This window comes from Pholcus phalangioides, unplaced genomic scaffold (genome assembly GCF_987345545.1).
Source record: "Pholcus phalangioides strain wild (caught in Gottingen) unplaced genomic scaffold, Ppha-v1.0 ptg000042l_1, whole genome shotgun sequence".
In the NCBI taxonomy this organism is placed as follows: Eukaryota; Metazoa; Arthropoda; class Arachnida; order Araneae; family Pholcidae; genus Pholcus; species Pholcus phalangioides.
In genome coordinates, this window is record NW_028301628.1 from 23,544,347 (window position 1) to 23,571,088 (window position 26,742).

The following is a 26,742-nucleotide window of genomic DNA, read 5'->3' on the forward strand; positions in this document are numbered from 1 at the left end:
TAGGGATCTTAGCCTCGTTCAGCCGCGACCCATAGGTCTATTTGTTTTACAAAATTAACAAACCCATGGAGCAATAATTGCATACGTAACAGGATTGCAAATTTGTACGACTCATCTTAGAAGCCCCTGCAAATCGATTAACCTATTCGATTTTCTGACACCGCTGAACAATGTTTAGAAAACTTAAGCTCATAACTCCGAAATAATGCAAAGCACCTAACTTCCGTTACCTTAAAAGAGGCAGTATTGTGTCGGAAAACTTTAGTAAACATTTATAGCACGATCCGTGCTCACAAGTATCGAATAAACTCGCGTCGCGTTCTCCCCAAGAAAACAGCTTCAGAAATAACTAATAGGGTCCTTCCTACGTCAGTGGTTTCCAAAATATGGTCCGCGGACCACGAGAGTTGCCTAAGTAAATATTAACGGGTGCGTTAGACGCATTTCAGAAGGAATGAAGCAGAAATTAGGGTGAGGATATCTGGCAAGTTGCTATTTCATAGACCAAAGAGCCAGGTATGCGCTAATTTAAAATACTGCCCTAGATAACAACAAAAAAATAGCTGATTGCATCGGATGATGAATCTGATCTGAAGATTGCAAGTCCCAAGATACAAGGATCACGTCGTAGATCTGCACGTAATTTTCTTTACGAAATTTTTGAACAATAAGAAATCACAAAGTTCTTCACGAAAAATTCACGCAGCTTCAATGAAAAATAAATGTCACGCTACACACAGACACACACAAACTGTTTTTTCTGATTAATGGCATGGATCGTTATAATTTTACCAGAAACCAAAATATTTAATCTATGTTTCAAAAATACTGAACCTCTCAACAACGGTAACCTGCCAATAACGGTAACACTTCCTCTGCCCGTTAGTGGCCGTTATTGGGAGGTTTCACCGTATTTACAAATTTATGGGACACCCTGTACTAGTGTAGCTGGCAACCACCACACAGAGTGTCAGCTAACTTCATTCAACGGTTTTGGCATGTGGATAGGGCTAATAGTTCAGATCTGGAGAATATTCGGGTAAAATTTGAATTTTTTTTACTTACTTAATACTTTCTTGTGACGTAGCGCCTTCTGTTGGTGAAATTGCATACTGATAATAGCACCGCTTTGCAAATTTGATTTCATGACCTGTCGGATTGATTTTTTTTTGGCCTGTGTGCAGCCAAAACTACTTTTCTTTTTTCCGAATACCTTTTCCGCGCGGATACTTAAATATACAACCAACTGCGGAAACTTCATCAAAAATTGTCACCATAATAAACTTGACGTGAAAAGGATTGCTAATTGTAACTGATATTGCAAAAAAGAAATGGCCAAAAATTACAAATTATTTTGCTATTAAAAGTGAATTAAATTATATTTCTTGAAAAAAAAATAAACGTCTGACAAATATCTGTTATTTTTTATTTTTAATTACTGAATAATTACAATAATATAGTTTATGTATAATGAAAATCAAATTATATAAATAGCCCCATCGACAACAGTAACTTCTCTTGCTCCGCAAATGGGCATACTAGGGCTCTGCGGATGATGCAATTATTATCACCAACAACAGAAAATCACTATATCCAATAGTGTTTATGAGGAGACTGGTGTGAGGATAATGCTGTCGAGCTTAATCATGCCAAGTGCCAGTTCATCTGGCTAACAAGAAAAACCAAATTCACTAGAGCACCAATCTACCTGGGCAGAGAAGCCATAAGACCTGTGAAGAAGTGAAATATTTGGGATGTATTCTAAACCAATCATTATCCTTCGTTCCTCAAATAAATCAACGTAAGAACTAAGGCTACCCAAACCATGGGAATGATGTCACGCATTACATTTCCAAGTGCAAGACTAACTCTTAAAAACAAAGTCATATTGTTTAAATCAATCATTAGACCTATCATGACCTACGCCGCCCCAGTATGGGCTCATGTTTCAAAAACCAACATGCAGCGTCTGCAAATTCAACAGAATAAAATACTGAGAACTCTTGTGCGCGCCCCAAAGTACATCAGAGGGGCTGACATTAGAAAAGACCTGAAGACTCCAACCATCCTCAGCTACATCCAACAAATCTCAGAGGATCACTTTGAAATGATGAGAAACTCAGAATACGAGCATCTGAGAGAGCTGGTCGATTAAAACCCACGTCAAAGACCAAAATTTCTCAGGCCTCAAAACGTGCTGCACGTGCCATGGTCGGTGCGTTAGGGTCTGAACTACTGAGCTGTATAACCTTTGTCTATCTATCATAATATTTTTGTACTTTTATCTTGCTATCGAAATTATCGATCAACTCTATTGCATAGAATAACACTGTGGTTTGATGTACATGACTGATCTTGCGCTGCACCAATTTGTATAATTTCGGCTAACACACTTGTTTTTCTATTACTTCTTTTGTATGTTAGATTTATTTTTTATTATTATTTTCTCATTAGTGCATTATGTAGCATTTTGGTGAATTGTACATTAAGTGATTTCATTTTTTTGTCCATTATAATACTTGTATTTACCGCATAATATTTTTTTATTTTTTTTTATTTTACTACTATTGATATTTCTGATCAACTCTATTGCATAGAGTAACGTTTTGATGAAGTTTGGCTGATCTTTGTGTATTTTACTATTCTGATTCGTCGCCACGCAGCCACGAGAAAAATTAATTTCGGTCTGTCTGTGTGAAATGCAAATGTATCATAGCTTACGATGAAAGTGGTTTGATGAGTTTTTACTACCCGTTGCGGTTAATAATAACGTGTTGAATGTAGTTTCAGAGACGCTGGGTTGACCTGTAGTTGTGCAGATGGCTTCTCCCAACATTGGGAATAAAAGATTGCCGTTTTATTTCCAGGGCTCTTAAAATCATTCAGCCGCGACCCATCCTCCGCTGTATGTCGAGTGGTCATAGTGACGGACTCGCATCCCGAGGACACGGGTTCGATCTCGTGATCCATCTCCGAACGAATCAATATTGGGTATTGATCCATAGTTTGTGTCGCGACTCATAGCTCAAGAAACCTTGGATGTAAGTGTATTTGTACGATTCATCCCAGAAGCCTCCTTCAAATCAAGTTTGGGTCACGACACATAGTTCAACCGCTTACAGCCAATCCCTGGCTGCAAGTGGTTCTGTACGATACATCTCGGAAAACACTGTGAATCATGTTTGGCTCACGACCCATGGTTCAAGAACAACGAGCTTTAAATGGATTTGGACGATCCATCTAAGAAGCTCTACGGATAAAGTTTGGGTGGGTCTTGACCCATAGCTCAATAGTCAATGACTGTGAGTGGACTGCGGATTTGTACGATGCCCCTCGAAAGCCCCCACTCTGTGAATCAAGTTTGGGTTAATCATAGTTCAAGAATCCCAGGCTTTAAGAGGTTTTGTACGATACATTTCGGAAGACCCCTGCGAATCAAATTTAGGTTGTGACTCATAGTTCCGTAAGTGGATAAAATAGGCCCATTTCGAACCCCCCCCCCTCCCGAATTAAGTTAACGTCATGACCTATAGCTCAAGAGCCCCTGGTTTCAGTGGAATTTAACGACCCATCTCGGAAGACTTCTGCGACAAAATTTCGGATTGCGATGAATAGGTTAAGAACCCCTGCTTTGTCTGGACCATGACTCTTGGATACCATGTATGTGTGAATTCTAAATCGATTCGAAGAGGTCAGAGGCAAACTGGACTGGACGAATTAGCTTGAAAACACACTCAGAGACATTGTGAATTCTGACTCGTGGAAATTACGTGACGTGGGAATTCCCGAGTCGGAATTTCCCCGAATTCACAACATTTCTGACACGACAAAGAGGCCGTATACTATAATATAGCCGCTCTGATCTGATGCGCCACGCTAGGAAAACACAAACAAGTAGCGTAATTATGTAACACGTTTCTACCGGCGCGAAATGGTCTAATTCGGTTCACGCTGCGCAAAAAACCTAAAGCCTGGTTTTCCTAGGAGTAGAACTTTTGCAGCGTGAAAACGCTGATTGATTAAAAACCTGAAATTCAGGGTTTTTTTTACCAATTAGCGTTTTTACGTTGCGCGCTGTAGAAACCTGCTCCTAGGAAAACCCGGCTTAAGACTGATGCAGTGGAAAACTAAGGAAACCGAATAGCTGAAAACATTTATCTGGAAATCAGACTGATAATACAGTCGAAAAGACGAATTTTCGAACAGATTACCCAACACTCACATCGTTAGAAATTGCACAAAGGCTACACCAGGGGTTCTTAATCCACGTGGTCACGACCCTATGACAAGGGTTACATTGCCCACTGAAATGGATCATATAAATCCACTTAAAATAAAAAAAAATGATTGTTTCGGTAAATATGGTAAAGCTGGTTATTATTCTCATCATTAATAGCCGGTTATTATACATAATCACCGATCATTCCGGTAAGTGATAAATTTCCCCTAAATTTATCCCTTTTACCGGTGATTATTCATAATACCCAAGCGTCGTCGATAAAATGATAAAATTCTACTGAATTTGTCACATTTCCCGGTTGTTATGCAAAATCGCCATTTCGTATTGGTAAATATGTTCAATCGGTCCATTGGTGTGATAAGATTTATTATTCAAATGACCGTAATTGTGAGCCAAAGTCTGAATCACTTATAATGAACTCTGATTTAACGAATTTTTCTGAACTTCTCCGAAATAACTTTATTAACTGTAACTATAATTTATTCTTACTTGACGAATTCTGAAATCGGATTTCGATATAACGAAGGACTTTTCAACAAATTTCACGATCACCTCTCGATAGTACGAACTCCATCTTAACAAATTCTTTAATTTAATGCGCATGCAATCAAACCTCAATATAACAAAAGCTCTATATTCAATGAATTCTACATTTGAAACTAGATAACATCAACTCCCATTATTAACTATTATTAACTCCTATATAACGAACTATTCCACGTTTCACGGGAAACTTTAAAGACATTCAAAAAATTAAATTTTTTTGCTCGAAAAAGTATTTAAAAAAATCAAAATTTTGGGAGAAAATACCTTTATATATGGTACATTTTCCGATCACTCAAATAGGCCCGTGGCACATTCACAGATCACTTAAGTGACCCGCGACACAGTTTCAGAACACTTAATCCGTGATGCATTTAGAGATCCCTTGAGTGACACAGTTTTAGAACACTTGTGTGTTGTAAAAGTGTAGAACCAGTGCGGTTTTACATCACTCAAGTTGCCCGCGGTATTCTCAGATTACTTAAGCGGTCCGCGGCATAGTTGCGGTTCACTTGAGTGATGCGGGGCACAGTTCCAGAGCACTTAAGCGGCCCGGACACATTTCCAGATCAATTGCATCCACGAAATATTTCGAGATCACTAAAGTAGCTCTGTAGGCAATAGGGAGAATGAGAAAGGTTTTTCTCGTTTTTGGCACACCGAGTAAGATGCCATTAAGAATATTTCATATCTTCATAAAGGGCGGTTGATGGTGCAAGTATCATCCAAACTCCCCCGCCTTGTCATCAAAAGTCAGCAAATCAGAACCGCCCCCCCTTCCGCCATCGATTCTGACGTAATACTTGAATGACCCCCTGATCGGTGGTTTGATGAAGTTGTAGATGTTGAATCGCAGCTAAAGAATTAGAACCCCCTGCTTTACAGTAGCGTTCGAGGTGACCGTTAGAAAGGAGATAATTTACTTAATAAACCATCCCCCTATAGAGTTTTTGGCAAGAATTCTCAAATCTTCGAAGCTCAATTTAAATTAAGAAGTAAAAATGTTTTCCTTTGAAAAACGAGGAAACTCACGGCGTTTTTCACGGATAATCAAGCGTAAACATTATAAACTATTACTCAGCGTGAATCGTAACGCATTACTTCTAACTCGAAGTGATAAGACGTTCCGGAAAGTTCTGTAAATAATCTGAATTTAACATGGACGTAGACTTAATCAATTTTTCATATTCTTCTGTAAAGAAGAAAACCTCGAGTTCTGGAAATAAGGCTGTAATTTCGCTTAAATAAGGGAGAAATTAAAGTGAAACCTCGATACAACGATACTTAGTGAAAAGTATACGTTATAAAGTACAAAAAAAGTGAAATAAAACCTCTCTTTCGTGGACACACAATAAAATAATCGTCCATAAAAGAGGGGTGACCGTTAATCAGGAGCTTAAAAGGCATATATTTATTGTACAAGGTAAAAGTTTATTGTACATTGTAAAAGTGAAATAAAACCTCTCTTTCGTGGACACACAATAAAATAATCGTCCATAAAAGAGGGGTGACCGTTAATCAGGAGCTTAAAAAGCATATATTTATTGTACAAGGTTAAATTATTATTTTCCGGTAAAGCGGGGGCGGGGTTGTCCCTTTAGATAGGGTTTTACTGTATTCGTTTTAAATGGAGATCATCCAAACAAAATTTCAGTTAATTCCATTCCAATTAATGTAATTACCCGCGAATTACATGCAAAAACGTGGTCAGACCTACAATTATGCTTTGACACAGTGAATTGCTCAATATACCTCTGACTCGAGTCGGTGCTGGATTATTGCGTCATTACTCGAGAATCGCTCCGAAATTCACTGAACGTACACCTGCTATAAATCATAGGAATACTTTTTTTTTCTTTACTCTCCGGCCCTCCATAGGAGGTGATGCCATTACGATCATGATCATGGTTAAGAATTTCTTTTTTATTATTTTTATTCCTTTCCGAACCTACAGGACGTTATATGTACAGAATCCAACCTGAAATTAAGGGGCGAACGTCCAGGTTTGGTGTCTGCGCGGCGGGTGGCTAAGGATTTATACTCTTTGGTTCGTGACTGAGGTCTTTATGGGTCCCAATCTGCTTTCGCCTTCAATAGTATAAAGCTGAAATGTTTCGGCTTTAAAATGCTCTGTAACGTTTCGTATGCTCCTTTTTTATATATGTTTTTATAGTATCCTGCCATGTGGAAAAATTACATGATTTACAGTCTGATAAAAAATTTGGCCTTATTTGTAATATATGTTATAAAGCTTCATATGACTCATATACAGAACCTTTTCCTGTATTGGTTTTTTCCTCCTTGGGCATTGTTTATAACTTGTAGGACTATGTGACAATCGGTATCGAATGTGCGTAGTTTTAATAGTCCGTGCGTGAGCTTGAAGTGACACACACCGTGTCCATATAATGTTCATAATTAGCCCTAATTCGAATTTATTGAAATTAACCATAAGTAATTCTCATTCATGTAACCACCAGCTGATATCCAGAGCAAACATGTTCAACTTCTACGAAAGTGCGAACCACTTCAATGATTTGAAAACGCGTCGCTGACCACTTAACTGAGTGATTTGTAAGTCTTTAAATGATCCGTGGGCCACTTGAATCATCTGTAAATGTTTCGCGAGTAATTAAAGTGCTCTGAAACCGTGCCGCGGTGATCTGCAAATATAACGCGGTGTCACTCAAGTGATCATGGAATGTGCTGGGGAACACTTTTGTGATTTACGAATGTGCCACATGTCACTCTAGTGTTCTGTAAATTTGCTACCGGTTGTTTAAATGTAATTGTTTCACGTGGAATTATTATGTTATTATTATTATTATATTATATTATATTATTATATTATTATTATATTATTATATTATTATTATATTATTATTATTATATTATTATATTATTATTATATTATTATTATATTATTATTATATTATTATTATATTATTAATTATTTCAAATGGAATTGTTTCACGGTGATCTCTTAATCGAAATAGGGGAAAAAATGCCCAAAAAATGTCAAATTTCAGAATTCTGTCAAAAATGTTTATACCAACCTGAAGTTTCCGAATTTATTTCAAAAAATACTGTGAACTCTCGTCTGTATAACGATTAAAAACCTGAAATGTTTGAATCAAATGTTTGATTCAATTTTCAGTCATTAATAACAATATTAATAATGATAACAATATTAATGGTAATAACAATGATAATGTGCCGGACGGCCGCTTGTGTAAACTTGTAAACATGGCACGGGACACTCAAATGATCTGGGAATATGTCACGAGCCAATCAAGTGATGTAGAACTGCTCATGGGATCCTCAAGCGATCTGGAAACATGCTGCTTAGTTCTCTTTTACAAAATCAGGCTTCAGGTCACGGGCCACATCAGATGATTCCAAAGGCCATGGCTTGAGCATGCATTATCTAGATTCTACAGTAATTGTTCTAAGCAGTCTAGGCTAGATCAGAGGTTCTTAATAAGTTTTCTACGAACCCCTTGGGATTCCTAGGAAAGATTTCCCAGGTGTGGCTCATTCAGCTTGAATGAGGGGGAAAAAAGTAGCTCATTGTTAGTAAATTGCTATGTTATTGATATTATTTTGTAAAGCAAGTAGTGATTCAGGGTTTCCAAGGAACACGAAAGGTAAAGAACTCCTGAACTAGATAGTCTGGAAGTGCTACAGAATGAGACGATGGAAAGCTGTCTTGAGTGTCCACTGCAATATATTTTGATATGGTGAAAGATCAGTAAAGAGAACACGTGATAATCAAGTATTTGATGGTCTTGATCCTGCTTTTCCGAACAATTTGCAGACGTTTTAGGGTGACACGAATGCTCTAGAGAATCTCATTCGCCCCAAGGAATAAAAACCAACATTTATTTATTAATGTACGTAATCTTTCCGGGGGAAGGGAGGGAGGATTCATTATATCACAGCATTTGATAGTAGTTTTCTGAAATACCAGTGAACGTGAGGGATGCGCTAACACAGTCGGACTTACTTATAACGAACACAGATATTGCGAATTTTTACATACAACGAAGTTTTTCCGTGTCCAGGGAATTTCGTATATTTTATCAATACTATTTTGATTGCTTGTAACGAATAGCGATTTAAGCAAAGTACGCTTACAATGAATTTTTGACCGATTTTCAAACGTGGAATTGTCACGGATTTCTTTGTAATCTTATCTAAATCTTACCCGTAAATTTACCTTCCTGCAACTGATAATGTCTCCTTTCTTTGCTTGAAGGCGTATTTAGAGCTGTTTTGAGTACTGCACCTGCACGCACGCACACACGCACGCACACACACACACACACACACACACACACACACACACACACACACACACACAACCTTCAGTAACTTGATAAAAATTTAATTGTAAATTAAAATAATTAATTGTTTAATTTTACTTGCACGTATCATTTTTGAAGCCGGTACGGATATAACGAAGTTCGCGTTTAACAAATAGTTTCGCTATTTTTTCCGACTTCTTTATAAACTGGTCCGACTGTAACAATACTGTTGCTATGACCAGCTTGTGTTCTTTTAGTTGCGATCATAGAGTCCTGCTGTCGGAGATTTATCGCTGGGTACGATGGCGGCCATCCACCGGAAATTACACGAGAAAACTCATAATGCACGTGGTGTCTCATGTATTTGTGACTATATACAGTTTAAAAATTCATAAGAATTCCAGGAATCGGCAATGCAGGTAATTTGAATGATGTTTATACTGAAAAGTTATTGCCACGAGGGCGAATTCTGTTTGTTGCAGGGAAAAAAATTTTGTCGATATACGGCCAGGGAAATTAGTCCGTAGAGAGTGATTGGACCTGAACCTTTCTTCAATCTTTTCTGTGACCCAAACGTTCTTGAAGCTTCAACAGACGATTTGCGGAGGAAACAAAACAACGTCATCAATCGTGTTTTATCCACCAAACTCAACATCACAATTAAAACCTTATAAAAGCGCCAAATAACAGGAAAATTCAGAAACGTTAATCGTACGCCTTGCATATTATAGAGCTCTGATTTGCATATTTCCAGAGATTTTTTTTCGTGAGTGCCCTCTGTTGGCAAACATTTGACCTAATTTTCTGTCTGTACCAAAGCCAAATCCCCTTTAGTGGGAATAACTTTTTCACAAACCACATTCAAATATATTAATTCCTCCAATTATTTTTTATGGATTTTCAAACTATTTCCAAATTTATGGGACAATCTTTTTTATTTTGTAGCAATTGTTTTTATCCAATAACGCAAATAAATACTCATCAATAGTTTCAAGAAAATTTTCAGAAACATCGTTTGCTCAACATTTGCTACTTCAGCAGCCGAGGGAATTAGTGCTCTACTCGCGAGCATCTCCTGTCGAGAGATGTCGACACAAGCGCACGTGGTACTAAACACGTTTATTTGCTTCAGAGAATATTCAGTGTTATCGTTCCATGGACAGGATATTAACTCGGGAAAAGCTAATATCTGGCATTTAGCTCCCTTCCCATCCTTGTATAATATACTTGAGCACACACATACACACAGCTACTCGACATAGAGCTTTATATTGAGAGTACGATACTTTACTGTGTAAAGGAAGAGCAAGAGGGAGTTTTGCTCATCCCCCCCCTCCTCCTCCTCCTCTAATAAGTGTCCTGTGCAATCAAGAGAATAACTTATACCCGATGGTCATCGTTGTAGCCTAGATGTGTATTTGCGAGAATATCAGCTAGTAGTAGTATTACTGCAATAATAACAATAAAGGCCAGTGTTTGAGCTATGGGTGGTCCTTATTGTGTGACGGCAATTCCATTCCGCTTGTCCCGATGAGGCCAGTCCGGAGAGAGAGAGAGAGAGCATTAGGCAGATGGCTTCGTCCAGGATATAAGCGGTATCATTATTGAGAATTCAATTACTTGGTGAAGCAAAGATGCATTATTGCAAACAAATACGCTATCCTCTGGACACACACATGCATCCGAATAGCCCTTGAATCTCCAAGGAAGGAATGATGATCCGTGATTTAGTAAACAGAAGTCTGCTCATTGTCCGATTATATCGTTAATTTGTCCTTTCGGTATTGTTATTGCGTTGTATGTTTTCATCTACTGTATATTACGAATACTTTGTAAACGGAATGAAAATTACTCTATTATCAGGATCGTTTCAACCCGAAGTAGCGCAATAAACCCCCCTGCAAAGTGTCATATCTTTTTCTTTTTTTTTTATTAAGTATAAGTTTTCCACAGATTCTTAGATGGTAGATAAGAAAATGCGTTTCATTAAGGAAAAATCATCTTCACACAATATCTAACCTTGTCATTGCTAAAATCAAAGGCTTTAGAAAAGGCGAGATATCTCGTTAATGACTGTTAGAGGGCTAATTAATTCTCTAGGAAATGGGAGTGACATATATTTTGGAGCCCTTTCAACCCAATCGATGAGTTAAATGTTATTTTGTAAACTAGTAAAATTTTCAAAATTTTTTTCCGAATCTTGTTTTGCTTTGGGGAACTATCACTCGTCATTGTGGGGTTTTTTTTGTTTTTTTTTTCAAATGCTTTATTCAGTACGTATATTCAAGATATTCAATTTTATTGTAAATTTTTATTGCATTTTTTACGTTTATATTTCAAACTGGAAAATTCAGAAATAATTGGAAAATAATATACAGTACACATTGAGAAAGGAGAGAAAAAGAAACCATGAAAATTGTAAAAAAATAATGAGGAAAATAAGTACACACCTCGAAATTTACAAAAAAGGAAGAAAAATCAGTCTGACATTGAAAAAAAAACCATGAATTTTGAAATTTCAGACTAATTTTGAAATAGAAAATATATATAATTTTGGAATTGACGAAATCAGTACTTTTAAATTTAAATAGAATTGAATGAAAGAAATTAGTTCTATGAAATAGAAAAAGTTTAAAAAAAATGGAATTGAAGTTGAAAAATAGAATTAATGAACAGAAATTGAAAGAAATCGGAAAAAATGTATTTTTTTAAATGAAAAAGAGGTAAATATTGAAAAATTAGTGGTTGTTAAAAGTTAGAACGGAACTGCAAAAAATAAATAAGTAAATAAAAGTTAAGATAAATTCAAAAAATATAGCGGATTTGAAGAAAAAAAAATTAATACATTTTTAAATACGAAACTGATTTCAACAATTGTTTTTTTTAATAAATATAATTTTTTAAATAATTATTATTTTCTTACAAAATAAATAAAATATTAAAGAAATTATAAAAAAAAAAAAAACTGAAGAAGAAATGTAAAATTATGTATAAAAACAAGATAATGAAAAAAAAATTCAAAATGGATAAAATAACAATCGAAAACAAAAACAGATACTCAAAAATTGAAGAAAACGAATTTGTTTTAAATAACATAAAATGCGGAAAATTTGAAAAAAGTTAAAAGTGAAAAAAGTAATCATTAATATTTTTCTAAACTTAATCTATTTCATCAGCCATAATTCACTGACATACTATATGTACCTCAAACCAAGTACAAGAAATACTCAATGATGAAAAAATCCAACTTATAAAATCCATTCCAGTTTACAAAAATCTTTGCTTAATTATCACTTAAAAAAGTCCGACACTTTAATTTCTAAATATAATGTTTTTTTCCTCTAAATATTGGGTTTCCACAAAAAAAAAAAAGAGCAGAGAGGGGATGTGTAGGAGAACAGCATCCCCACCATCTCTCCCTCCGCCCCCGGTTAAATTGAGCGCCACCTAACGGAACTCGAAGTAAACACGTTCAGTTCATCTTGGAGGCCATCCAGGAAGAGGATCGCGACAAAAAATACACTTGCCTTCTCTTCTCACTCTCCAGACAAAAACAAACTCGTTTTTGACAGAATATTTTCTTCCTCCAAAAACCACGAGATAACATACATTATCATCATCCTTGTATCCCTCCGCGTGTGCCTGCCGACCCGACCTTATATCCATCATTTAGTTATTGCATCCATATAATTACACCTTTTAAAAAAAAAATTATCCATGTCTAAGAGAAAATGTTCTTGATTATTTAGTAAAAGTAAGATCGGTGTGAGTGTTTTCATTCGAAATAAACTCTTGGAACATCGTCGAGAACAACAGTGATGGTTATTGTTATCATTTCAAGACATGAACGTGTGACATTTGGATTGTGTTATTGTTAACTATACTTGGTGAAATTGTGTTTTTAATCCGATCTGACGTCCTGATATTATAGACATCATCTTGCAACAAAATTTATTGAGGAAACTCTCCATGTTTCCAAGTAAGTACTATGATTACATATTTCCTTTGTTGTTTATAGTTTTCTCCAATAACAAACGAAATTGTTATTTTTGTTGATATTTTTAATATCACACAAACCATATAGGAGTGTCTATAGATGCTGGTATATGAAAATACATGCTCGTAAAACTACTTTAATGCATGCATTTATTGATAAACTATAATTTTATTTACTGTTTGGAAAGATATAAATGTATTAATCTTTAAAAAATAGATAATTGCATTTTTCATTGACAACATACAATCATATTTATTTTTTTAAGACAACTTCTTTGAAGTATAACAGTATGTATTAGTGATTGAAAATTTTCCTTTTGTGTGGAAAATATCTTGACGAAATTCCGAACATAAGGAAAAAAATCCTCTACCATTTAGTTAATCACAACAGTTTATAGATAATTTAAAATAATTTGATAATTATATATTCACATGAGAATAAAAAATTAATTAATTAATTAATAAATTTCTATGTATTTTTATTTTCGATTTCAAAAAAATATATTTGTTAAAAATATTTTCCAAAGATATTTCTGAAAAATTGATTTATTTTCTTGAGACGATTATTTTGTAATATGATTTTTTAATAGAAATTTTATACCTACAATTAATACATATTACAATTATAATAATTCAAAATCGATTGTAAAATACGCAGATTGCTTATTCATATCACTTATCCATATTTAAAATATTTACATGAATTTTTTCATCATAATAAGTAAAATAAGTTAATAATACATATTGTGCTTTTAGTGAATATAAAATTTAGGCAACTAACAAAATAATTTTTAGCATAATAAATATCTTACATGTAATCAAGTTATTGCATTTCTATATTGTTAATGCACAATTATATAACAATTATATTCAAACACCTGAGATATTATGCTATTCATCTCAGCATCATAAGTCATATAATTAATTAATTAATATAATTGTGCATGGTATATAATTTTTATTTATATAATTATAATTTCATTATAAAATTTTCTATGAACTATTTCTTTTTAAACTGAGAAGTATCTTTATAAATATTATTTATGTTTTTGTATTAAAAAATTCCAACTGTCAAAATTAAATTCCTGTAAGTACAAATTCAGGTTTAATCAGGTCATCTTAAAGTAAAAAATTCAAGTATTTAGAGGAAAAGAATGTATATTCTAAATTGAATCGAAATCGTAAATCCTTAAACAGTAAACAGAGAAGTAAGTAAGTACAGTAAGATTATTTATGGTATTTTTAAAGGGTAATTTTTTAAGATTATTAGGGGATTTCAATTTAAAAATTAAATAATTAATCTCATGGATCCCCTGCTTAAAAAAGTTGGTTTTCCTTCATTTATGGAGAAAGTTATTTTTTACAAAAACAAAAAATTATATTTCAACTCTTATATAAATTTACTATTCAATGAATAAGTTATTGGTTTTTTTACTAGGAAAAATCTTTGTCATAAAAAAATCAATTTCTAAAATACCAAACAGAAAAAATCGCGAACACTCAACGAGTAGAAATTTATTATCCTTATAATATTCAATAAATTTCAATTATACTTTTCTTTCCATTGCGTACGTGAGGATGTCTTTTCTCCCATCACCAAATGGAAAAGTCCAACAATCACGTGACTTTTCATTCCATCGACCGTAGAAAAGCACTAATCAGAAGAGCTAAGATAATTCTCCATGTTATCATTGGTGAAGATCATCCCCACGAGAGACATCCAATTCTCACGTTTTCTGCCATCATCACAATCAAGTAGCTCCACACTTGCATCAAGCTCGGTCAGATTGATTCGGATCATCTTTTTGCTTTACTATTATTATTATTACTATCGCGATAGTAAAGAAGCCACGAGAGAGCCACACGTCTGCTCTCTTTTCACTATAGTTCTGGTTTCCTCCATTGAATAGGTTCCCTTTCAGTACTATTGAGTTTCCTCTCTGTCCTTATTTTTTTTTTCCTTTTATGGTCTTCTTATAGTACTGGCGATTCTATCGCCTCGAGCTGGGAAATGAATCTTCTTCAAGCGTGTAAGAAATAAGAAAAGAATACACGTTCTCAAGCGTAAACTCTCATTGTTTGCTCAAGTATCTCGCTATAAACAGGAATAAAATAGACCCGTATAGTTGAAATGATACTATTTACCGGATTATGGATGGATAGCAAAAATAAGTACAGTATATATAGCAATACAAAAAATTTAATTCATTAGTGGAATTTACGACCGTGGTTGGGGATAAAACTGCGTGTGTTCAATTCAAGATTGTGTAATTTTTTCCGTGCGTTGTTGATACATTCATATTTGCTTAAAATATATGACCAGATCCAATAATTAGAACTGATATCTGTATATTCTGGACATATCCATTTTTCAGATCACGTATTTTTCCACAGATGTGGCAGGGTTATCTACGAAGCCAAAATGACCGAACATAGGTCTTCGAATGGAGCTTTTTCATGATGCAAAGTATGGGATCAAGTTATCTAGCCGTTGTCCGGTGTAGAAAAGTTTTCCAGTTCTGCCAACTTTATTTAGTGAACAGTGGCCATTAACAAAAGAGCAGTCGCACCCAAGCTGAAAAATTCATGAATACAGTCTGATCTAGGATCTCAAAAGGGTCAAATTTTCATATGCTCGTACGGAGCCGTCCAATAATGAAGAGAAGGAGCACAACTGCATGCTCGTATCATCCAAACAAGTTCCACATATCTTCTGGTGATGATTACTACTGTAGCTGGAGAAACAATAATAAATACAATCCAAAGATGACAAAATGGCAAACAAAATGCCATCCCAAAATGGTCTCTCTGGACGGTCAGCGGTCATGCCTGTCTGTCTGTAGCTGGAGAAGCGTTGGGGGCAATCTACGCAAGCCCAGTTTGCTAGTAGCCCGAAAAGCTCATTCATTGAGCTTTGAAAACCTCAATTTCTATTTATAGTCACTGGAATGGGCTTCCTCTTCAGATTAAATATGTTCTGCACTACTTAAGATGTGCAGCAAGAGTTCCTTTTTGTGTTCCACATACCCTCTGTTCCACTAAGATAAAAGTCCACGGCACCTTTGTGCCAATAAAATGAAGGCTGCGGACTCCTTTTCAGAAAATAATATTTAGTATATAGCAATGTAAAAACGACTTAATCTAATCCAAGCTCACGGATACCCTGATATCTCTCCAAGGACTCCCAAAGGACCACCTGATATATGGACTTAGAAAAACGGTATCATCGGATTTAATGCGAATTAATGTGACTGTTGGATACATCAAGACAGTGCGACCAATCATTCCACGATTTCTACCATGGGAATATCGAAGAAAATTTTTGGAGGTTGAGTCATCTCTGAAGAGCTGTAGCCAATCTGTATGTTCTACCAGTCTGGAGTTCTTTTTTTTTTGTGTTCACTGGCACACTGTATTCAAAAGCCATAAAAGCACCTTGAAAGGGACAGAGAGACTTATAGATGCCAGCTAAATGCTTCCTTCTGTCACGGGGAAATTCGTAAGAAATTGAGGGAATCGCGAAAATTTGAATGCGGGGTGTTAGAAGAAAGTTATTTTTTAGCTCAATTGTTTGTCGATAGAGGACACTGCATGGAAGTAAATCGCAGAATTCTCGACCAGGACCTTTCTTGAACCTCTTCTGTGTCCGCAACGTTCGTAAAGCTTCATCCGGTGATTCGTGGCTCAGGTAAAACAACTTCTTCATCAGTGCTTTATCCACCAATGTGAAGATCACACTGAAAATATTACGTAAGCGATAGTAATAAAGGAAAATTCAGAAATCGTACACCCGGCATTTTATAGGACTGATTTGCATTTTTGCAGTGATCTGCTCTCGCACAGCTTTCTCTATCGACAAAAATTTGAACTATATTTTTTCTGGACGAAAAAAAAATTCCCCTCAGTAATAATGATTTTTTTTTCTCAAACCCCCCGCATTCAAATATACTAGTTCCTTTAATTTTTTTGAACTTTCAAAATATTTACGAATTTACGGGAGACCTGGTACGTATAACGCAGAGGCAAATGCAATGAAACGCAGGGACACAATTTCCTACATTTCATTATAGCCAAGGTAATCAGAGCCGTCAATATGAAGAAAACATTGGCAAGGCCGAAAGTTGCTGATCGTCCAGTATATACAGGACTCAAGTGCGCAGGAGAGGGAAGGTGCGTTACATTGTTTTTCGAAAATTATCGAGGGGGGGGGGGGTAGGGGGTGCTCAGCCCCCTACAAAATGGCTAAAATGGCCTCAGCCCTCTAGGTTCGGGCGCCTATGAAGGTAACTACAGTATTTTTCGGAATTCTTACTCCCATAATGCTTTTCCGCTGGGTAAATTTTTAAAATGAATATAGTGTTTATTCGATACAAATGTTTAATGAGATCTAATTAACATCGGCAATTGTGTTTGCCGCAGAAACTAATAATACACCGCCACGATGTTTGTGCATCTTGAATGAATTCGAATACCCACATTACTTCAGAGTACTAATGGAATTATAACGAGTATTCGAGTATTGATTAATATACACATGGCAATTTTAGGTTAGCTCCATAAGAATAATTACTATACTGGATTTAATGGACACACCAGTGTTTGCGTCGCGAGTGAAGTAAGTATTCTGTACATTCTCTCGCTTAAGTGAATATACATTCAAAGAATTAGACCTAATTTACAGGCCTTTGACCTTTGAATGCTCGTGAGATTTATTTCTCTCCACAATATACAGTCCGAAATAGATAAATGGGAGTGCTTTACTGATAATTTGCTGCAACTCATTCCACGTTACTTAGTATCATGTGAATTTATGCTTAAAATACACGTGATATTACTACTAAACCGAACATGAACCTTATAAACATTCAGCTGGGGATTTTCTAAAGAATTGGTTTGAGGCCGGAACTTGTTGTGCGAGTATATGCGTGCCTTTAAAGTATTTATGTTGTCCGAGTTATGCTTTTTCGTGTATACTGATGTTGCCATGTGCCTTCCATGTTTTGTAGTGGAAATAGCAAATGCCTAAATTTCATGGTACGTAAGTATCGTGGTGAAAATCTGCCTGTGCTCTGCGGAGAGACTTTTTCGAATGGGGGATTTGTTCGCTTTCTTGCCACGCGTGGTACGGAAGATGTCTTTCCTGTGAGGATCTTAATTTTCACGTCGAAAAGACGAATTTGTCCGTCTTCACTGTGATTGACACAACAGCGAATTCGGCAGCATTGTCTAGATGATTCCCAGAAATCTGGAAAGTCGGGTAAAAATTGAGGAAAAAGTCTGACCAAATGTAAAATATCCAGCAAAAGTCATGGAAATATGCAAATATTTGATAAAATTAAGAGACAGTTCTGTGAAGGGGGAAAACCATTTCGAAAAAGAAAGGAATGCAAAAATTTTAAGGTTAAAGGTTTTGAATTATATATCTTTCTTCCAGGGTTTTGGTTACGGGAGAAGTGATCAGATAGGTTATGCTATTTCACCAAACACCAACTCTGGCCATATCGCTATATTGCAATTTACTGCCATTAGTGAGATGGGTTGGAAGTGAAGGCGCTGTCTATCGGTGGTCGCCTCGAGTTCGTTAGGGAAAATAACAGATAGATTATGCTGGAGAATCTAGTTTACTACAAATATAACCGCTAGTTCTAATTAGCCAATTGCATCAATTTTGTGATCCATTCTTCACAAGGTTATCCAGCACACCTCGGGATAGTCTTTACATACTGTGATTGAATCTATGATAACATCCTCATTTTTCGGAGAACGTGGTTCAGAGCTAGGAACGATTTATGCAGCAACAAAAATTTAGCAAGTGAGATTTAATTTACTTCGTAGATCAGTGCTAAAAATGTGCTTAATGAGAGAATTAGAGCTTAATAAACCCCTGGTCTACCAGAAACCTGAAGACATGAAAATAGGTTGGCGGAATCCCCAGTCTATTCATCACCTCGGACTTCAAGACGCGAATGCGAGCCGGTCTCCCATTTGAAAAAAAGCTCTCCGCAGAGAACTGGTCTACCTCTCACAAGTATTTCTATCTACACTTCAAAATGTAAAAGGCAGATGGCAGCACCAGTAATAACTCGAAACAAGCCTAACTCTGACAACATAAATATGTTCGGGAGCTATTCATACATTTAGAACATGAACATACATTCTCTCTGGTATGTGCCAATTCATTAGAAATTCGGCAGAGGAATGTGCAAAAGGTGCATTTACGGTTGCGTAGTAGTAGTAGTCTTCATCACTTCCATATTAACTCTATGACTGTCATCAAACGGTTCTAATTTGAAATCAGCAGAAGTTAAAACAAGAATATTATTGAATTAATCTCAGCGATTATTTTAAATTCTAAATAGTGGACTTAATGATTAGTCAATTTAACATCTGTTTTTGTAAAGTATATTCGAGGATTAATTCACGTGACGTGAGCATTTGGTGGTGAATAAATAATAATCAATGTCGGTGCTATTAACACTGAGGAACCTCGACTTTTTTAGTCTCACATCATCTCATCGTAGTGAATAGCGACGCTTCAAAGAGGTCGATCCGTGACACGGCCCGATTAATCCCGACGAGTATGAGTGAGGCACTAAAAAGTGAATGAGGCCTTGCTCAAGACCCAAGAATTTCTGGCCTTTCGTGAACCCTTGCAGATGTCGATTGAACCTTCCAATGGCCTGAAAAAAGAGAAAAGGTGTTCTTTTTTTTTAAATGTAATACTGTCATATATATTTGAACTCTGTAACTTCAGATAGATGATGATATGACTCGCCCACGTAAAAAACCATCACTTTTCGATAGCTTGGAGCTATATTTTGAAGATTTTCCTCTTTGATACTATGAAAGGACATGTCCTTGAGTTATATCAAAAGCTCATCGCAATCAAATTGAAAACGTGTCATCCAATTATCAACGTGCCATGAAATAGACGATCCGGAATCGAGTAAGATGTTGTCTTTGAGGCCTTTTTTTAGGCAAGCTCCATGTTGATTCTCGTTTTGAAACTCAAACATTGGTTAAACAATCATGTGAAAAAATATTTACTTATTTCGATTTTTCTTAAAATGTAAAAAGAAAAGAAAACGTTTTAAGACAACTGCTTGCCTTCAAATGGCGAAAATAATAATAATATTGTTTTATGCGTTTATTTGAAAGTTCAGTTATTACTAGAATAGACAAAACTTTTTTCATTTTCATGCTTACCATAACTAGAATGGAAGTTATTGTCAATTAAGAAAAACCAATTTAATGATCTTAGCTAGATAATGAAATCTTTGATTGTGTTATCTGAACTTTTTTTTTACTTCACGAAGAGCTTAAGATTTTTTACTCAAGATTTTGATTTCCTCAAGAATTTATTAAAATCAATTTTTGATAACTCAAGAATAGATTACTCGAAATCTTTTCGAAATGTCTCTATGAAACCTTAACACGGTATTTTAAGCCGCTCTGGGCTGTGCAATGAACTAAAAACAAAGCGATATGATTGAAACTTTTTGATTTACATAATTTTGAAGTGAAATTGAAGAATTAAGTATTAATTACTATGAAATTAAGTATTTTTGACCAAAAAAATTGTGTATGTGTATTTTTTTCACGTAAAAAAATCATAATTAAAGAAAAATTCACAGTATTCTGAATATTTTAGTTCATTGTACAGAGGAATGTTAGAGCAATAATCTGTGTAAATAACATGTTGATGCAAGCAGTAGTTTTTATGATACAATGTAATGATTATATGTATTATGATAATATGTAATACAATCCTAATTTACATATAAAATTGATAACATAATTTAATAAATGCTGGGAATATAATTGTTTGTTTTGCTCAAATATTCATGAAATAGCATTTATTTTTGGTTTTATATCATATTCAAACCAAAACTCCAAGCGTTTCATCGAAAATTACCTTTAAAAAAATACCAGGCTTGCAAGTCATCTGCTTCAAAATGTTTTTCAAAGTCAAATATCAGTTTTAAATACGATGGAAAATATTTGCCTATATATTTCAGTTTTTCTTAAAATATAAAGAAATCGGAACCGTCTCGAGGAAATGCGTAATGTTATCTCAATGTCGATCTCAAATATTCGTGATTTCCTTCAGTGGCCCTGAACTTTGAATTGTTCTCTTGGTAATCTTAGGCGTCATTATCGGTAGAGAAACGTTTCGTAATAAGACGGAATTATGGTCTTGAATCACTGTATAATCCCACGCATGCATATAAATTCACGGATATCTCACTCAATTTATTTTATTATATACAAATTATGAAATAAAAATGATTATTTTTTTCCCTGTTTGGAAATTGACGCGTTTTTCAGTAATGAGTGAATTATTCAACGGCATATTTGAATGTTTCTTATTATGGGGTATGAATAATTCGTTACGGAAAAATAATTTATACTTATTTGAAACTTCAGATACTCAGCTAAAGTTTTTGTCTTTCTTTAAGAATGGAAAGTGAATAGAGATGATGAAATTTCACTTGTTCTGATGAGAAAATTTCATAGGTGCGTCACGGCATCCAGGGGTGTCGCATTGAGCCTAGGATATTTTTGAATACGTAGGGGCCGTTCAAGTATTACATCAGCGGATTTTTAGCCACTTTTACCCCCCCCCCCCCCCGACAGCAAAAGTCAGCAAAACTCTGACACCCCCACATGTCAGCTGAATTTCGTCAGCTCTGCTCCCTACATCCTAATGCATACTGGGATCAGAGACGTACGCGGGGTGGGGAGGGCTTGTGCCCTTCCCAGACAATCAGAAACGTATTTATTTATTTATTTATTTTTTTTTTTTGCCGCAAAAAAATATTTAAAAAAAAAATTTCGGAAGAAAATACCTTTATATGTTATTATAATATTTTTTGTATTCATTTCAATGCCATTTGAAGGTTAAGAACTAAAAATTTCTTTTAAACAAATTATTGCGTCACACCCTTTAAGCCATACATGGTAAATCCTTGATCCGATGACCAAATCTGGCCCTGAAGGTTATCTGGTGTGGCTTGCCCCCCCCCCCCTCCTCAAACCTAATTTGTAAAAATGATAATGACATGTTTACAAATCACTGTGGCACAATTCCAGAGCATTTAAGTGGCCCGGGAATATTTTCAGATCACTCAAGCAGTCTCATGGCACATTTACAGATCACCTAAGTGATCCGTGGCAGATTTAGAGATCCCTTCAGTGACATGTGGCACAGTTTCAAAGCACTTCGTGGCTCCCCAAGCCAATTATACATCACTAAAGTTACCCGCGGCACATTCCCAAATTACTTAAGTGATCCGCGACATAATTACGGATCACTTGAGTGACGAGCGGCACAGTTAAAGATAATTTATATGAGTGGCCCACCACATATTTTTGGAGTACATAAGCACACCTCCAGATGACTTGAATGATCCGCGGAACATTTAGAGGTCACCAAAATGGCTCTGTAGAGGACCTATCAATAGAGAAAATGTTATTTCAGATGCCTACAAACTAAGGGAAGTTGTTTCTGGTTTTTTCCACACATAAGTAAGATGTCATCAAAAATATTTCATATTTTTATAATGGGTGAGTGATGACGTAAGTATCATGCAAATCCCCTGCCCTTGTCATCAAAACCCAGCAAACCCGTAATCCCCTAATCTCTCATCAATGCTGACGTAATACTTGAATGACTCCCTATCAATAAAAAAGAAAAAAAAAAACGGTTTCGCCCGATCAGTGTCATTTCCTCACAAGGGTGAACGGGGCATGTGTCCAGGACCCAAAAATTGCCCAATCTATGTTGAATATATCGTGTTGAACTCTGAGGTCAAATTTGTAAAATTGGGCAAAATTACAAATTTTAGGAATAAGTAAATGGCTCTTAACATATTTTTCGGAAACTATTTTGAGTACAATATATTGCAGCGAAAGTTGACTCATATCGGAGGACCCGGGTTCGAAGCCAACCGTCGACACAGTGGTGGTCAACCAAAGTTGGTTCTCTGTGGTTTCAAACAAGTATAAATTCCCAACTTCGAGGCGTGAATGCAAGTTGATCTCCCAGTTAAAATGTATCAGGTCTACACAACTGTACAAATATGCAATCATTGCAGTTCACTCATAGTTTGAATAATAGGTGGCAGCTCTCAAACATTACATTCACACGGTATAATAGATACCCATTCAGATTGTTAAGCGCAAGCGCACTCTTCCGCCACATCCCATTCGGTAGTAAATTGCTCGTGGTGATACTAGAGTTGTTCTTGGTTTGCTAAGTAAGCAGTGAAAGAATGCCAAAGTCTGAAGCATGACCACTTCACACACTGGCTATAGACATCAAAAGTTGACATCTTCACGAAGTAACCGACCGGTTATTGTCACTTCTCGAAAAGTCTAGACTTTGGATATCGACCGTAACATCAACGAAAGGCTGCATTCTGGGTATTAATATCGCATACACACATACGGACAGAAAAATGCTAATATCAACACGACATACACGAGCATAAAGATATATGATCCACTTCTGTTGTGCCGAGGAATCGGAGGAACTCGGAAAGAAGAGTTCGCTATATGAAGACCTTCTCTATATGAAGTTACACATAAACCCCGTTCTATCACTGGGCTATGCAGACATAACGAGATGAGAAAAACCATCTCTATCTCTCTATCGCCACCGGGTTAGAAAAAGGCTATATACTGCCTCTACCGGCAAAATATGATCTTAGTAGATTACGCCACTATGCGTATGTAACACGAAAAATAAGTGTGGGGGGGGGGGTGTCTAAGTGGTATATTGGCTCGCGAACCGTGGTTCGATACACGGAGGAGACAAGGAATCTTTTCTTTCCGAGTTCGCTCGTATTTACGTACATAAAGTATCGTTCGTTGATGTGTTATGATTATTGTGAGTGAGGTTATTGTTTTAATATAGGCGCCACAGCCTATGGTCATGACACTGTGGGGCACCACGGGTGACACAAGTTCTTAAAAAGAACTATGTTTGGATGCATTTGATGACGGTACACTATCTAAAACTCAAAAATTGCAGTTTAACAATCCGTTAGTACATATATCATAATTTTGGCAGAATTTGAATATACAGTAGATTGGCAAAAATCTAGTTTAAATGTTTGCCTCATCAGATATACTGTATATTCTTCATTTACAGAACAGAACTTTTTACTTACAGAACTTTAGAACAGAAATTTATTTCGTCGTTTCCAATGAGGCTCTGATGACTGACAAGTAGACGTGACATTGATATTTCTCACTCTTCTTTAGTGAAAAACTTTAGTTTTGCCGACGTATGAATTAAAGGGGATAACAAATATATTTATTTTTATATATAAAAAAATAAAATATTTGCATTTCAAAGTGTCTTATAAATTTTTAAATAGTTTCAGTATTTATGAAAAATAAAAAAATTAGCAAAAAATAAAAAATTATTCAAACGCGGTTTGTGAAAAAAGGTTATTCTAAGGAAGGGGTATCTCTTCCCCCCCCCCTTATTCCATACAGAATAAAATTTTAGTCTTAATTTTTGTCCATAGAGGGCAATGCATAAAGCAAATCACCGGAGATATGTAAATCAATAAATCCTAGAAACTGTGTCCGGTGTATAACTAAATACTCATTTGGTGCTACTTTACCAAATACCAACTCTGGCCATATCGCTATATTTCAATTTACTGCCATTAATGAGATGGGTTGGAAATAAAGGCGCTGTCTATCGGTGGTTTTGCCTCAACGTTAGGGGAAACATGTTATCTATATCTTCCCTCGGGTTCGAACCCAGGACCGTGACAGCGTTCCCTTCACGTTGGTAGGCGAGCATCTTACCACCACCTACTCGGGCGCATTGACTTCTTTACTGGCGCTTGCATGAAGTCTTCATTGTAATTTTGACATTGGGTGGACAAAGCACTAGTAAGTTGTTTCACCTCAGCCACGAATCACCGACGAACGTTTCTTGCACAGAAGAGATGGAAGAAACATCCAGGTCCAATCACTACTATCGAATTTTCGTGCAGCAGTACCCTCTACTGACAAAATCTGAACGCAATTTTTTTTTTCTGTACCACAAAGAGCAAAAAAATCCTTCGTGCGAAAATAACTTTATCGCAAACCACATTCAAATACACAGATTTCTTACAATTCTACGAATTTTTGAACTATTTATGAATTTATGAGATACATTGTATATCTGTGATAAGTGACACGTTTCTTCCCTACTCAAGTAACAAACATGGCGTCTAGATTCCAGTGACTCTCATAGAACACCGAAATACCTACTTGGTTTTCACATCATCACGTCCTACAAAAATCTAAAATTATAACACAAATAAATTACTTAGGGACTTATACGGAAAAAAAACGATAGATGGAAAATCAAATTATATTTATATAGTAATCGATACTAATTTGTACAAGATATATACCATTATCCAATTATATCGACAATAAATTGAATACAGTTCTCCCGGAATCATCATTTCCTCGTAACACAAACCATCGTTTTATACCAGTATTATATTTCCAGTTGCCGGCAGCATTAAGCTCGTTAATGATTTGAAATTAGCGTTACTTAATCTCAATTCGGATTCCATTCACGTATTTATTATAAAGCCTGTAACTCTCCGAGCAACACATAACAGCAAGTAACATTAGTAATACAGGCAAAACCGATTTGTGTGTGTGTGTGTGTGTGTGTGTGTCCAGGGTTTCTCCTCTCTTCAAGAAGTTGAAATTAATCGCTAGAGAAATTAAAGACAGTTGCTGAATTTAATTTGATTTTAATGGATAGTAAAACGTTAATTCAATAACTTACGCCAGGAATCTTTAATCCTTTACAGAGGCGCCATCCTGAATTTTAATTCGGATAATTGAAGACTACAAGAGTAGGTTCTATTAATTGAATACATACTTAATCCGGTGTTTCATGATAATTTTACTGGAAACTCTCGAGAATTATCATCTATAACGGATGATTCTATTTTTCTCTGCTGATTTGAATATTTTGAAAAGCGTATATATATGTTTTCTTTGATTTCTCAAATCAGCATATTCCGAAATTTGCATTTCATTAACTATTTTCAATCGATTCCAACTGAAATATTTCTAAAAGTGCATTTTCTCGAATTTCGTGAACATTTGCGGAGATTCAGGCGCTGTTTCTAATTGGATTATCTATTTTTGATAGGATGTGATACATTCAAAATGTATTCAAAAATTTTCCATTCCAGGGCTAATTAATAGTTAATTATTTTTCCGTAGGTATGGCATTAGCTTTGATTCCGATTGCAGGTGTCGCTTTTGGTGAAGCTATTTACCATCTTTCGAAAACCTATTTATACAAATGATCGAATAAATAGAGAAATTTGGGAAAGAGATTTTTCTGGTTGTTACAAAAGGGTGATACGAGCCTAAGGAACAAAAAAGCTAGCTGTCGCCTCTGTGGAATCGAACCCTAGTCCTTTTGAGTACCGTGCAAGTGCAGCAACTACACTCATGCTCAAAAGTGAAGCAACAGACTTCATATATAATCTCCACCTATAATCTCCACTGTAAAGGTATGATTATCTGGACAGAAATAGCTACCGCATTGACTTTTATGTCTTCACTAGAAGTTCAGAAACGGGAATGCACTATCGAGATCCTTGCACCATATGC

At 35.6% G+C, this 26,742-nt stretch overlaps 1 protein-coding gene across 4 annotated transcripts in view; it reads left to right on the top strand.

The window, feature by feature from the left end:
• Positions 1-12,578: 12,578 nt before the first annotated feature.
• LOC149064673 (teneurin-m-like) overlaps positions 12,579-26,742 on the top strand; it is a 391,606-nt gene continuing 377,442 nt past the window's right edge. For all 4 annotated transcript variants that reach the window (XM_089255506.1, XM_089255505.1, XM_089255507.1 and 1 more), the window contains exon 1: positions 12,579-13,069. The gene's annotated coding sequence lies outside the window, so the exon portion shown is untranslated. The remainder of the gene's footprint in view (positions 13,070-26,742) is intronic.